The 15,689-nt window shown below is 41.2% G+C and overlaps 1 protein-coding gene across 5 annotated transcripts in view; it reads right to left on the bottom strand.

Moving 5' to 3' along the window:
- The window catches only part of MAGI2 (membrane associated guanylate kinase, WW and PDZ domain containing 2), a 1,116,223-nt gene that overhangs the window by 172,940 nt on the left and 927,594 nt on the right, over positions 1-15,689 (bottom strand). The window lies entirely within an intron of this gene.

Here is a 15,689-nt window from a genome sequence, read left to right as displayed (position 1 = left end):
CTACAAAGCAGTACCTAAGCGGTCTTATCATTGCTAGAATCTGTGAATCCCTGACATTCTTTTCTGTGCCATCTTGGCACTTTACTGAGATACTGAGAGAAAGCATATAGAAGATTCTTTGGCCTGATGTCATCTTAAATAGAACTTACAAAGAACAATTTTGTTCTCTTTGTCTATGTTATATACACATATTTAACATACACTTTTTATTTATACATTATTTATATATTTATAAACTAAGGTCTGAAATACAGGCAGAACTGATGTTTATCTCCCGTTTCAGCTAACTTAACCAACTAAGGCTTGAAATCTTCATTTAAGGTTCTGGTGTCCCTGATTAGCATCACTTAAGCACTGCAGGTGGAGATAAAAGTACAAATAGCCTCATAGAATTGCCCTTAGAGAATACTTTTCAATCACAAAACAGATTAAAAATTGTTTGCTTTATGGTGGGAATTCTTGGTGCAACTGAGTTGGTTTATTCCCACCGCCCTCCCCCCCCATTTTTACCCCCAAGATTTTCCATAAAGGAAGGAAAGCTGGTTTTACTGGGTCTGCTGTGGTGTGTAGAGTCAGAGTCTAAGCCTCAGTTCCCAACTCATCAGGAGGAAGCTCACTCACTGCCATCTGTGAATCTGTTTTACATAACATGAAGATGAAAGACATGTTAGTTTGAGTTCTCCTAAAAGTAGACCCTGACATGAGGACTTGGGTGACCCTAGGAAGCAGAAATGAAGAATGAGGAAAGGGAACCAGGGAAGTGAAATACTAACGAGCAGATAACCACCATGAGTACCTGGGACTCAGTTGCCCTGTGGATCTTCTGAGAAGTCACCACGAACACACATCAGAACCTCCCTACCGTGGAGGAGTGGCGAGGCCAGGGCATTCGTGCTTGGCCCTCCTCTCCTACAGACTGCTCCTCACTGAATACTATTCTCCCAGAGGGTCAACCTTCCCCAGCGTTTCTGGGTTGTCTCTGCTTAAGGTGCTTCACCTGTAAAGCCAGAGAAAGTTCTGATGCAGAGAGTAAGACTCCTGTGTTTGAGGCAGGACGGTTAGTTTCCTGGAAACATCCACAGCTGCCTGGGAGCTCAGGCGAGCTGGGAAGATAAGGAATAGCAGATCTCACTGAGGAAAAGGGGTAAACCATATCTGTTGGGGGAGGAAAACCTAAACAAATAGGTACTTAGAGTGATTTTTTGGGAACAAAGGATTTCCATACTGTTAAAGTGAGGATGATAAATGTGTTCCAACTCTCCTGCCAGCGCTGCCTGGAGTGCTGTGTTGAGGAGGCCTCTCAAAAGGCTCAGTAGAAAACCGAATCTTTATCAGTCAGCATCCCAGACGTGGAAATGGGAGGAAAGAGGGGTAGTGTGCGGGCCATGTATTTACCACCCTGCTTTAAAATGGAGACTATTTTTTATTAATATCAGTGCTGAGTGAGATTTCGCTAATGAAATATAATAAATTCTTCCACAGATTTGACCTTTCAAAATGCACAACATGTGGAGTGCCTTTGGTTTATGGGAGAATTCTCCAATTAATGTTATGAATAAGACTGGGATAAACTTCAAAGGCACAGCAGTTATAGGCATTAGCTTTGTCATTCTGCCATGTGTTTCAAGTAAACATGCTAATTTTTTTCTCAATATACATAAAAAATAGTCACAGTATTAACTGGAAAATAAAAAAAAGGATCAAAGGCAGACAGCGTTCAATAGATCGGTGCTTGGTCATAGTGTCAATGTGGAAACAAGTGTAATTTTATTTGTGGAGGTAGTGAGAATATTTAAATTCTCTTAGCAAATTTCATTACACAGTGCAGTGTTAACTATGGATGTGTTAATTAACTAAATGGGAGGAATCCTTTCATAATGTATATGTATGTCAAATCACCATGATGTATAATTTTATTTGTGAATTATACCTCAATAACACTGAAAAAAAAAAAGCCTTGGAGGAAAATAAAGTCATTAAAGCAAGTGGGGAAAAAAGTGTAATTCATCTGTCATAATGTCTTAATGAGGAAAACATCACCATTTACTCTGAGACATGATTTGAATTGCTGAGTCCAAGAGTAAGTACAATATTAAATATATCTCAACTTGTATCATTGCAATTCAACTTGATTTCAAGTCCTGTGGTTATTCCTAAATGCTCCTCAAATCTCATCTCCATTAATGCATCGGAGTCCAGACTCCCATCAGGGCCTGCCTGAACCACTGCAGCAAATCTACCTGCACTTGGTTCCACCTATTACTTACAATATTGTCACAGTAATCTTTTCAGAGCATAAATCCTATCATGCTGTCCCTATGCTTAAAATCCTGTAATCAGCTTCCCAGCACTCATAAGAACAAGGTGAAAAATCCTTTACAGAACATTTGTTTCCCATCCATCTTTCTAGCCTCACCTTGCTCTGGACTCCCCTTGCCTTTTTTCACTCTAGTGTCAGGGACCCTCTTTCAGTCCCTCAGACCCTCCAGGCCCCCTCTCACCATGGGGTCTTTGAACCTGCTTCCCTGCCCTAAGCACCTGGTTTAGATCTTGGTTCCAGCGTTACTTCTAAGCCAAATCCCGGCCTCAGTTTCATGAACCTCTCAACACTCCTCCTTCCTCCCATTTCCACAGTTGAGACCACTAATTGTGAAGAGTACAGCTTCCTGTGATGACTCTTTCTCTCCCCCATGAGTCTGAAAGTTCCCTGACGGCAGGGCTCACACCTGGATTTTTCTTCATTATTGATTCTCCGATTCCTAGCACAGTACCTAGCATATAGAAGGTGCTCACTAAATATTTGTTGAATGAATAAATGTCAAAATGCATTTACCAATACTAAAAATATTAATTTCTGAGAAAAATCTCATTTAACAGTGTACACTTAAATGGCAGTTTTGGGTATATGTCATATTCCTTATAAAATCCCTGTGAAGAAGACAGGGAAGGAATGAGCAAACACATCTCACAGAAGAAACTGAGGTTCTGATGGTGCCCTGACTATAGGCATGCAAGAGGGTGGTGGCAGAACCAGGACTCACCCACATCGTCTGAGACTCCAAATCTAGGGTTCTATCATAGCAGGTTAACAGATCATTATGCAATTAGTAGACTGGTTAATTACTATGATCTTGTCCAAGGTCTTCCAGATCAGCAAATAGACTTGTGATATCTATTTGGGCATTACTTTTTACAGTTTTACAGTTAGTGAAACAGAAACGGCCAGCAGCTGTGACCACTTTGTGGGCGCACAATACTGGGGGCTGTAGTGGTGAAAGCAGAGTTACTAGATGCGTCGTGACCTATTATGTTTTTATTTGCTCCTTGGAGACACCACCAGAGGGGGTATCATCCCAAGGTGCCGTTCTACTTAAGAGAGAAAGCTAATGCAGAGACCCTGTGAAGTTCCACAAGGGCAGGCTGGATAATTGGGAAGGGCAGGCTGGATAATTGGGAAGGGCAGGATAGACATAGGCATCTGGAACTGAAGGAGTCAGATACGCTGGGTGGAGAACAAAGCCCTTCACAGCTCTGAAGTTTTCCAAAATGTCATTGTATCATCCTAGCTCAGAGATGATAGAATGAAAGGAAGTCCCCTGGGCTGTCAGCAGTTGCCATGCTTGGGCCCTGCTTCTATTATGTAGCATGTTGGAGCCACAGGGGACCTTCCAGCCACCTGATTTCTCATTTTGCAGATGTGAACACAGAGTATGTCTCATCGAATCATCACAGAGCTGACTTAAGCACTAGGTGTGCATGAGCATCAGAAGTGATGTAGATCTTTCAGAGAAGGGGGTAAATCAGCTCTTAAACAGTCCTCTTGCTACCTGACCTCTAAGCTAGAAAAAAAATGATTTGATTTGTTTTATTCTTAAGGAAACTAGTGAAGGCAGGGACCACATTTTGCATTGGCAGAACTACCTTTATTCTTAAAAATTAATTCTTAGTGATCCCACAATAAATACTTTTCCATTGAATTGAGTTCCATTAAATTGTCAGCTTATTTTTGAGTAATTTCCCATTATCTTCAAGTCACTTGAAAAGATGCCTACAAAAGATGGAACCTTTCAGGTTTCTAATGGCCTCACTATGTAAAGACAAATCAAATTTGAAAGAGTGTGAGCCACCTTCTGTTACCTACACGTGATAAATAAAGCACGTTTGTGTCACCTGGACCCGCCTAGGAACTCAATGGGTCTGGTTTGCTTTCTGCAGCCACATTAGTGCTGTGGGGCTCATGCTCACCTCAGATTCTAAACGCTTCAGTGGGGACTGGATAGGCTGCGGCTAGATTTTTCCCTCATGAGATTAACCAGAGGAGAACCATGCTTTACAATAAGAGGTGCCTCTCCCCAGCAGGCAGCCTGCTCCTGCTGAATCTGGTACTTCATCACAGCCGTGTTTCATGCCTCCTCTGTCCTCATCCGCCTCCCACGTGAAGGGGAACTAGAACATTATCTTCCTCCCGTGTAGCTGAAGGTCAGACTGTGACTCCAGCCGCTGCTCCTGCCAACGGGCTGCTCTGACTAATGATGACTAACGTTTTACAGAGGAGCATGGAGAACCTGCAGTGTCAACCTTTTTAATGAGATCAGTCACTCCTAAGTCCTTATTTTCCCACTCTACACGTGTTCCCTTGGGGTCTCCTTCACTCTGTGGCTTTAGTTTCTGTCTGTGTGAGAATAATGTGTAGGGTTGTCTTCCTCGTCCTGACCTCTATTATTTGCACTCCTCAGCCCTATGTGTACTTTGTTTCTCGCTCAACTGTTCACTCGCTCGTTCATTTCCTCACTCACCACTAAGAGAACAGTTATTGGATGACCACTGCAGGCCCAGTGCTGTCCATATGGACAGCTTACTTGCAAAGACAAGGTAATACATGCTGCTGCTGAGTCCGCTACCCCTGCTTCCACTGTCCTTGCCCCCTTTTCTCTTACTGACCCACTCCCCTGAGCTGAGTTGTTATTTATCCTCAGGGCTTCTATTTTTTTTTTTTTAAGACTTCTACATCTGCTTCTAAATCAGCCCATCCTTCCCCCGAGGCCAAGCCCAAGTGTCCATCTCTATCTGCACTGATCGTTCTACGGGGCTCACATCCAATAATAAACGCAGTCTCCCCTAAGACTTGCTCTACCTTGAATCCGTAAAAGGCATGAGCAACCACCCAGTCCTGTAAGCTGGAAACCTGGGGATCACCCCAAATTAGTCTTCTCTACATTCCACCGTCCTATAGGTTCCATATTCCTGATATCTCGTGGACTGATTTCTCCTCTCATCCTTGCTCCTACTGTTGGATTCAGAACTCCAGAACCTCATAACTTCTTGCCTACACTATGTATATGACCTGGAAATATTCACTCCATTCCTCTCTTCTTGCCCTCTCCAATAATCCTTTCTATTGATGCTAGAGAAATCTTTTTAAGGCATGAATGTAAGCACAGAGAGCATCTCTTTTCTTCTATACTGGAGTCGCATTTGCTGCAGAATGAAGTCCCACCTCAGCACCCGAGCTGCTCCAGGATCTGGCTGCTTGCACCTGCAGCCTCACCTCACATCCCTCTCTCCATCTGTGCCACAATACCTGGGAGTCTGACAGCTCGATCTTTGCCCTCCTCATGCCCATTTCTACCAGGAATTCCCTCCTCATGCCATCTGCCTGGCAACAAACTGCTTCCTTTAAAGCCTTAGCCCAGGAACCACCAATGGTTTCACTACTCTTTCTATTCCAGGTAGAACTGACCAGTCTTGTCTCTGTGCTTTTCCCTTCTGCCATGGTGTCCTGGCTGCACCCCTCTCATGACACCTGAAATATACTGGGGACATTTGTTTTTTAATTTAAGGATTATAAAATTGTTTTATTGTAAAAGCAATTCAATAGTATCCAGTTAAAATCTTACCCTGATGCTACCCAGTACATCTAAGAAGCAGTTAGATGCTTTTACATTAGGAAAAAAGGACATAAGAGAGACCACATCAAGGCTGTGATTCAAACTCAGAAAGAGAAAGGACTCTTAGGTCTCCTTCAGGCCAGTACAGAGTGTATGATGCACTCAGAGCACTGTGTCCGTCAGGTGCCACAGTCTGTTCTGTGCTGACTAGAATGTAAGAACAGACGTCTCTTGAGGGCAGGGATCATATTTGTCTTTGCATTCCCAGGGCCTACTAAGGTGACAGATGTTTAATGGATACTTTCAAGCATTTAATGAATGCTTACTAAATAAAAAAAAAAAAAACAGGGATAATCATTATGAAAAAAATGATATATTTTAATATTTTATCTTTTTTAACTTATTTTTTCATTAGTATGGCTAATGTACTCCACTTCCCTTCAATAGAAGATCAGAACAAGGGGAAGCCAGCTTATATTTCAGTATGAGACACACATTAACTTAAATAACTTGACTATGAGACTGTAAAATAATAGAATTGCAGTTTTAGACCTAGGATGGACTGAGGCAAACATCTTCTCTAGTCCTTCTCTAGTCCATTTCACAGATGTACCATGAGGTCACATAGCTAATTAATGGCAGAAGTGGGGCAGGGTCCCCCATTCAGTGCCCCTGTGGTCGCACCATAGTAGAGAAGTAACCTTTATTGAGTGTCAGTGTGTGCTAGGTGCTTCACGCATAGGGTCACATAGAGATTTACCAGCAGACAGGAGCAGCTGCTGAGGGTAAAATCCATATCTTGTATCTGGTCCTCTGACCTCTCTAGTGCCACCACACCTGTGCCAAACATGCACATTTCTTCCCTGGGTCACTGTGACATGTTGCCATGTTGCTTCTCTGATCTTGAGCATCTGCTAAGTTGCCTAACAAGCCTTCCTTGGTCCTTGACCTTGACTACATCAACTCTTCTCAAAATTGTCCTCTGCCCCATCAATGGCCATCAGATTTAAATCCCTAAGACAGGTCAACAGTCCCCCTTATTTCTCTCTGCTAGTCTGTCTGGGCTCTCCCAAGGCTTCCTCATCAGGCTAATTGCTCCCCAAAGGACTCAGGCTCAGCCCTACTCGGCCCATTATCCAATTTCCCCATTTACTCGTGAAACATCACTGTGCCCCAGACACCTCTTTCTCACTCTTGCAAATCCAACAAAGGGTTTATAGTTTCAAATTTACTTTGGTTGCAAGATCTTAAAAGTGTTTAGTTAGGGAACTAGACTAAAGTCATTGTTTAGAGAGAAAAGATAATTATCTAGCAGGACGCTGTGGGAAGCAGTGTGGCCAAAACCATGACCAAAAGATGAAATAAGAACACGGTACCGAGAGAGTAAAAGAGAACATTAAACCAATGGACAATTTGATAATCATAAGGCAGTGAGGAAAATTGAGATTGCTTATATTATTTGTATTCTATCTTTCAGAAGATGTGGAAGGTAGAATATGATTATAGATGATTTAAATAACAGTTGATATAAATTTAATTTTCAAAAATAAAAAATGCAAAACAGCTCTTTCAAAAGCTCTGGACATTCAGGAGAGGAGTGAGGTTCATGCTGGTGTTTACATGTGGGGTACACATATCCTGTGTTCTCTTACACAAGCATATTTCTTTGTAATATGCCCAAATCCTGCACGGTGTAAGTCAAATACACAGTGTGTTTTATGGGATGGAAAATAATTATTGTAGTATGCTTTTTCTCTCCAGCAGCTGTTTCAACTCTTATACACACTAACTGCACTTGCTCTATGGAGAGAAATTAACACAACATGAGGAAAAGCAGGAAACTCCAAATGGTAAGTCACATCTCCTGAGTTCTTACTCTGTGCTGGATAATGCACCAGGCAGTTCACATGGCGCATTTAATCTTTACAACAACCCTGAGCTGTAGGTTCTCTTACCATTTTGTTTTACAAATGAGGTAACTGAAGATTTATAGAGGTGAACAACAACGCCTCACATCATATGGTTACTGAGGGGCAGAGCTAGTTCTGCTGGTTCTCATCACTGTTTGTTTGATTGTCTACAAACACAGTATGGTCAAAAATGGCCAATGTGACACGGTGAATCTCTATTTGATTGTTAGAAGAAAACTAACAGGAGTTTGATGCGGAGTCCAAGTTTTGCTATTTCATGCTTCCTGATGCATGAAGCTTCTTTTGTTGTAGGGCACTTAATAAGCTAATAACAACAAGGAAGAAAAGAGAATGTCCTTGGATTAAGTGGGAACTGATACGCAAAGCATGGATAGTCCTCAAACCACAAGGAAATCTGAATAATAACAGTGACTGAAAAGTGCTTATGATAAAAAGCAAAAATCACACCCAAGCCAACCCATAAAGCTTATCCAGGGCTGAAGAAATCATCAGAAAATAATCAGAAGGAGAAAAAAAAAAAAAAAAAAAAAAGAGCCTACCCCCTGAAATGTGATCACGAACAACACAAATGTCATCATTTCTGCAGATTGTAAATAACCCAGCCCTTGCCTGGAGTCAAGGAGGTGAAGCAGATGGGCCTCCCCCTTCTGTGCCCGCTCCACAGCATCTCTGGGTGGGCAGGTGTCACACCTGGGCTTCATTTTTTAAGACTTGTTAAGTCCTTGGTCTGTCTTTTTTTCATCATATCATTCTTCCTTTTAGGAAGATTATAAAAACATGTATGTTTTCTCACTCTGCTCCCTAGACCATTTGTTAGTTCACCTTTGGTAAAATGCTTTCCACTTTCAAGTGCCTTCTGCACTTCAAAAAAATGTTCTCATACACTTGACCTGTAAGTCTGGAGAACCATTGAGAGAGATTTTTTTTTAAAAGAGTTAGCTTTTGAGATTTCTGGAAATAGGAACTCTTTTCTGAATGTACTTATAAAGAGAGAAATTGCATATGTTGGTACCGCATTCCAATTTAGAGGAGAGGATAACTTTCAAAAGTCTGAGACATTAAAGAAATATTAACAGAGGATTTAAAGAATATATTATCAAATAGTTTAACAAAATAGTAACTAATAACTTTAAAACAATATTAAAATATTAATAAATATGCTAAATAATCAAAGACCACCATTAAAATGTTGATAAGGACTCAATAAGATAATTTATTTCACCAAAACCATTTAGTCTTAATGCCATGAGTCTTTTTTATGATTTGTGCCTAGTATTCTATATTGCCCCTCTTTTTTTTTTTTTTTTTTGCGTTATGATGAGGAGAGATGCATTTATGTATTGAAAAAGCCAGTAGGTACCTGGCACAGGACTTGCACATTTTTGAATCCATAACTGGGAAGGTGCTGATAACTATAAAATATCACTGTTATGTGAATCACTAATATTAAGTCTATTCTTATCAGAGCCACTGCTTTTTCCAGGCACTTAGGACACTATTTTAAAACAAAACTGCTCCTATATCTTTTAAGCTGACAAAGACTTGGTACAATTGACATGCAGAAACACTTGCCCTCCGTACGTTTGATATCCCTTGGAGTAAAATCATGTAAAGCCCTAGTCAAAGGCAACACTATGCAAACACCTTCTCATCCTTAGTTACTGCAGAAGAGTATATAGATTTCAGCATGAAATAGAAGAGTTTATTCAGTTGGTATTTTTATGGGTTTGGATTGATCTGCTTCATCTGGGGGTTGGGGTACAGGAGCAATTAACAGTATAGTTTATTCAGGAGCAACAGAAATTACTATTCTTTCCTTAGAATAGTTAAAAGGAACGTTTTCACCCACAGATGACTTCTGAGGTGAGTTATTATGCCTGGTGGCTGGAGAGAGAGATCTCCACACATTTTAGTCTTTATAATCATTTACATTTTATGGAGGAGTCATAAATGCTCTTCTTGGCTTTATTTCATCAAACATGGTTTTTTGGGGGCAGAAGTATATCAGTAAATACTAGCATAGTTTTCCTACTTTTGCCTTATTTCAAGAGTCTCAGTTCCATAGAGGAAAAGCATCATGGTGAGTAAGAGTTTCTGGAAATTGACTAGCTCTCTGCCTATCACTCAGGGTCAAGTCACCACAACTGCCAGTCATGCCTGCATGTTCTCCAGACCCTAGTCTGTTATCTCCAGCTGGGTAACAAGCCTCCGGGTCTGACTCCTACCCTCCTTCTCTGCTCACTTTCCACTTGCTCAGGACCAGCTCAGCTGGCCCAGGCCCAGTAGATGTCCTGGAAACAAATTACCTGCCAGCTTGTATTTCTGAGCATGGCTTCCCAGGAGCCATCCCTTTTTTTGGGATATTTCACTTCTACTCTAAGACCCAATGCTGACCTCTCAACCAGAACTGGCTGTCAGGCCACAGCAGCCTTTTGGCTTGAATTCTTACCCCACTATTTTCTGAGATTACAACTTTTCATTTGCCCACACCACCAGGCTTGCCATTGCTAGGACCACAATGCCTCTGTTTATCAACAGTAGAGTCCGTTCAGGTGGCTGGCTGGTGAGGGGCCTTCCCACACTAATTTTCTTAGCATTTATAAAAAACAGTAATTACTAAAAAAATATTTTTTTGAGCACTTACTATGTACCTGGCTCCAAGTGTTCATCTCTCTGCACCTCGAAGTTTTGTTTGTTTTTCTTAGTTTACAATGTGTCAATTTCTGGTGTTACAGCATAACAGTTCAGTCTTACATATACATACATATATTCCTTTTCATTATAGGTGACTACAAGATGTTGAACATGGTTCCCTGCGCTACACAGTAGAAACTTGTTGTTTATCTATTTTATATACAGCAGTTAGTATCTGCAAATCTTGATCTCTCTATTTATCCCTTTCCATCCCCTTTGCCTCCTGGTAACCATAAGTTTGTTTTTCTATGTCTGTGAGTCTGTTTCTGTTTTGTAAATAAGTTAATTTGTATCAATATGGACAGACATGGAGATCGTCATACTAAGTGAAGTAAGCCAGAAAGAGAAAGAAAAATACCTCTGATATCGTTTATATGTGGAATCTAAAAAAGGACACCCCAGAGTTTTAGAAGTAGAGCTATTTTAGGGCACAGTTCCTATGGCGCAACAGCCTAACTAGATGGGGAGAGACAGAGTCAAAAACAAATCCATATTTGATGAGGGCCAGCCAGAGAGAGGCCAGTTTCTTTCCCAACACCCTGATCTATAAAGCATTCTGGGCATGGGCTTCATTTCACCATAGCCCACTCCCCTCCACATAATTAAATTATTTCTAGGTAAATAAAAATTCTTTTAGTCCTTTGAATGTCAACATGGCAGACCTTAGTTGCTGCACCTGCAGCCACACTGAACAGCTCCTGCGGGCACTTCTCACATGATAGACAGTCTAAGATAAGACAGTGCTTCTCAAATTATCTCTGACAAATGATCATTTTTTTTTTAAGTGTGCCACCAAGAGCCAACACTTGAAAAAATTATTAAATTAAAATAAAAAACACAAGCCCCAATAAAAAACTATTGGATTCAATAAACATAAAATTACTTGAGCTAATTTGCTATAAAAGTTTTAAATGCTTACTCTCAATTTCTTATATCCTTTTTTGAGCACTGGTGACAACAGTTTCTGGACAATACCGGTCCACGGGCTATACTCTGATTAACACCCACAGGTCTGGGACATAGATTCTTTGCGAATGGTGCCCCCTAGCGTTGTCTGGTGCCGAGGTCCTGCCTGAGCCTCAGGCGTTCTGAGTTAACTGTCTGTCAGAGAACAATGGGATGAAGTGTACAAATGTATTTTTAAAAACAGAAGGGGTTAGCAAGAACTTCTCACAAAGACTTTGGCATGGTAGGCAAATTAATTGGTTATAGACAAAATACAAGGCATCATTTCCCTTATTTGAATTTTATACCTGAGCCCTACACCAACTTAAAGCTGGGACTTCACATTCATGCTCATTAGTGATCCAATGCCCCTGCCAGGGAAAGAGACCTTTCTCAGTTAATTCAGATGTTCTGGCCAAAGTCCAATTTGAGTAATTGCTTCGGCCTACACGAATGTCTCCCACCATTGAAATTATACTTCCCCTGTTAAACTACTGTGTAATATCACAGACTGTCTTTGAATAGTTGCCATTATAAACTTTAGAGGGAACTACCTTTTTCTGCCAGGTAAAATAATTAAACAAACAAAAAAAGCTTGTGTGTGTGTCTTTCTCTGTGAGGTTTACAAACATACAAATGGCTTCTCAATGGAAAAAACTGTTAGATAAATGTACAGTCAGGATGACACTGTTATCAGAACAAGAATTTCACTGGATGTTTACACAACAAGGTTATGGGAACAAAGAACTGAGCCTTCTGTAAATAAGGAGATGCAAACGCCAATAATGGCAGGGCCTGGAAAGGCATGATTAAATGCATGGGTTTTAAAGTCAGACTTTAGTTTGATTATAGATATTTTGTGGGGCAGTATTATTAAAAGAGACTTAAAAGATCTTGAAGAAAAGTTTAGGGCATACGTCTATTTAAGGCTTCCACCATTCTGCACAATTTTGGTGTTCCTATTCTTTTCTTGTACAGTTGGTGTAAAAAGGGCTATAAAAGTACAACTCTCTGAATATTCATTTAAAAATAAAAATAGACTTCTTAGCTACTTTTTTTCTCTTATTTTTTCTGAATTTAATTCCACATTGTTGCCAGAGTCATTTTCCTAACACATGTTCATCATATAATTCCCTGATGAAACATCTACATTTGTTCATCAATTACCCATCAAAGCAAGTCCTGACTCTCCCGCTGGACCAGTAAGGCTCTACAGGATCTGTGTCTATTTCACTGACCCAACATTATTTCCAATTACCTCCCAGCATGAAATTTCACTGGAGCTGGGCTGCTCCCAGAGAGTCCCTCCAACTGGCCGTAGGCTTTCTCATCTCTAAGCTCTCATGGCTCACAAAGCTGTTCAGTGTGGGAAGTCCCTTCCCCCTCTCTCCATCCCTTTAACCTTAAATCCTTGTCCATCTTCAGTCTCACCTTCAGGTAATTCTTTTCCTAAAGTCCTCTTGCTTTTATTTGTATCGCACGATTTATATTTTCAGTAAATACACCCCCTCTTCTGCTATTTCTTGGTTTTTTTCTGTGTGTGTTAACTCCATCTCCTTAATGAAATGATGCATCTTCCCAGACAGACAACATTTTCCCCTTCACATGGTGTGGAAAGCCTGGCTAATTCCCCCTCCTCCTCCCACTGGGCACTCCCCCTGCTCCCCGTCACCTAGGGAAGGTGTGCCAAAGCAGCACTATAACAACTTCTTACCCATGTGCTTTAAAAAATCGTTAAGAAGAGGTATGACCAGTCATTATGAATACCTAGACCACAGGCTGGCCAACTTTGTTGGTAAATGGCCAGATGGTATATATTTCAGGCTTTGCAGGCTACGTGGTCTCTGTCGCAATGACTCAATTCCGCCACCTTGGTAAGAAAGCGGTCACAGACAGGACATAAACAAATGAGTGCGTCTGGTTTCCAACAAAATCTTATGGACACTGAAATTTGATTTGCATGTAATTTTCACATGTCAAAATTAGTATTCCTATTTCGACATTCTTATACCTTTAAAACTGTAAACGTTGGATTTAATGCACCTTACCGTAGTGATCCCTTTGCGACATATACATATGTAAAACCAAAACGTTGTACACCTTAAAGTTACACAATGCTATGTGTCAATTCTATCTCAATAAGGCTGGAAAAAAATTCAAAAACTAGTCTTGGCTCAAGAGGCATACAAAAGCAGACTGTGGACCAAATTTGGCTGGTGGTTCGCAGTTTGCTGACCCTGACCTAGATCATTGTTCCTAAAGTTGTACTTCTAAGATCACCAGCATCAGAATCACTTTGGACCTGGAGTTTATAGAAAATATAAATTCTGGACCCAGCGAAGCAGAATTTCTGAGCACACGAAGGATGCTAACAAAGCTGTGGATTGCATCCCCTAGAAAGGCTTTTTGAGTTAGTGTTTGGGAGCCAGTGAGCTGGGTTCTACCAGGAGAGGAGGGGCAAGGACAGAAGAGGCTCCTTAGGAATCTACTTTATAAGACTTACAGCCTAAGGGGAGGAACACCAAGCCGGGACTCCGTGCATTTAATCAGCATTTTAGAATCTTTTCAGATGCAGAAAACTTAAAACCTGAGAATTCCAAGTGTTTGCATTTAAAATACCTGTTAATTAGCATATCAGTAGATGTAGTGAATCTTTAACCTGAATGCAGTAAAAACAGAAAAGTATTCATGGGAAAGGAAAGAAACTCACACTCCTTTTTCAATATAATCTGCATGAGACTAAAACGTAAAAAGGAAAACAATCTTTGTTTCTGCCCCATGTGAAAGTCTGTAGCTAAGGCCTTTGTTATTCAAGGCAAAGTCAGGAGAAATGATTTCTTCTTTATGAGCAGCCAGTTCTGAAGAGCAGATATAACAGATGTCTCAAGATTCTGTATAAACTTGTTAACCTAACACACTGGATTATAAAAAAGCATCTTCCAGGAAGAAGAACCATCTGGAAGGCTGTGCCCACAGGGGCCCTTTGCAACGCCAATCAACTGAGGCTAGACTATGACTCACCCGAGTAGAATAAGTCCAGTAGTTCCTCATCTACTACACAGCCCATCATTACCTGTATTTTGCAAATTATCCCCAAATTCTGAAGGAAAAAAGTGGAGCAGAGGAGTAAACAGGGACTCGACCCCGACTTCCCACTGGCTGGGATTTAGTGAGCACCTGGTCTGTGTCGGACACTGTGACAAGCACTCAACGTGGACTTTCTTGTTTAATCCTCACAACAAACACACGAGTTGCTACATTTTACAGGCAAGGAAACGGAGTTGTGGACATCTTAGACAAACATGTCCAAGATCACACAGGGCAAGGTAAGATCTAGATTTGAGCTCAGGGCCTGCGTGCCTAACACCTATACTGGGTTAGCTCCCAGCACCGTCACACTGAAAGGAAACCAGGCTTTGTGGGGTTTCTTTCACTTGAGCTGGGGCAGGAACCAGAGGTGGGGCTCTGTATAGACTCTGGACAAAAGGCCAGCGCTCTGTGTGGCCTTGTGCCTGGTCAGGAGGAGGCACCCCTGCTGTCGTGGTGGTAGGACAGCTCTGGGTCACCCTGCTAGGGAGGCGTGTGATGGTTTTTCCTTGTAATGTTTGTTTGAGAACCAGTGAGCTAGGTTCCTAATAGGAAGGGACAATGACAGAGCAGGCTCCTTGGGAGGAAACCTCTTACAAGGCCTCCACCTAAAGGAACAGGGGCCACACTGTAGACTTCCTCAGAGAAGTGTCTGATTTCTGGCAGAAATGGACAAAGACGTTGGATGAAAACTAGGATTCTAGGCACAGATTTAGAGCAGACCCAACCATTCTGAGGGATCCACCAATACCTAGTGAACAGGGATGGATGATACACAGAAAAACCATTACTTGAATGTGGCTGTGTTTAATGTGCCTAAATTAAGTGCAAGTAAATTGCATATACTTGAATCAACACATTCTTTTTCTTTTTGTCCTTATTAATTTCCCCAAGTAAAAACGTCTTCACACATGACTCAGAGGAGTAGCACTGGGACCAAACACTGCGCATCTCCACATGCCTGATGAGGTAGAGCTGCTAAGTTCTCCCTAACAGTGGAGAGCGTTGTTTTGAATTAAAGTACTTTCAGACATTTTGGAATTAGAGTCTCATGTTACTTTTTTGACATAACAATAGAACCACTTTCATAGCACAACATAGGATTTTCAAAGGGCTGGGGTGGTAAGCACAGTGACTGCCGCCT

This window comes from Camelus ferus, chromosome 7 (assembly GCF_009834535.1).
Source record: "Camelus ferus isolate YT-003-E chromosome 7, BCGSAC_Cfer_1.0, whole genome shotgun sequence".
NCBI lineage: Eukaryota > Metazoa > Chordata > Mammalia > Artiodactyla > Camelidae > Camelus > Camelus ferus.
Note: the sequence above shows the minus strand (reverse complement) of the source record. Positions and strands in the feature narration are given on the sequence as shown.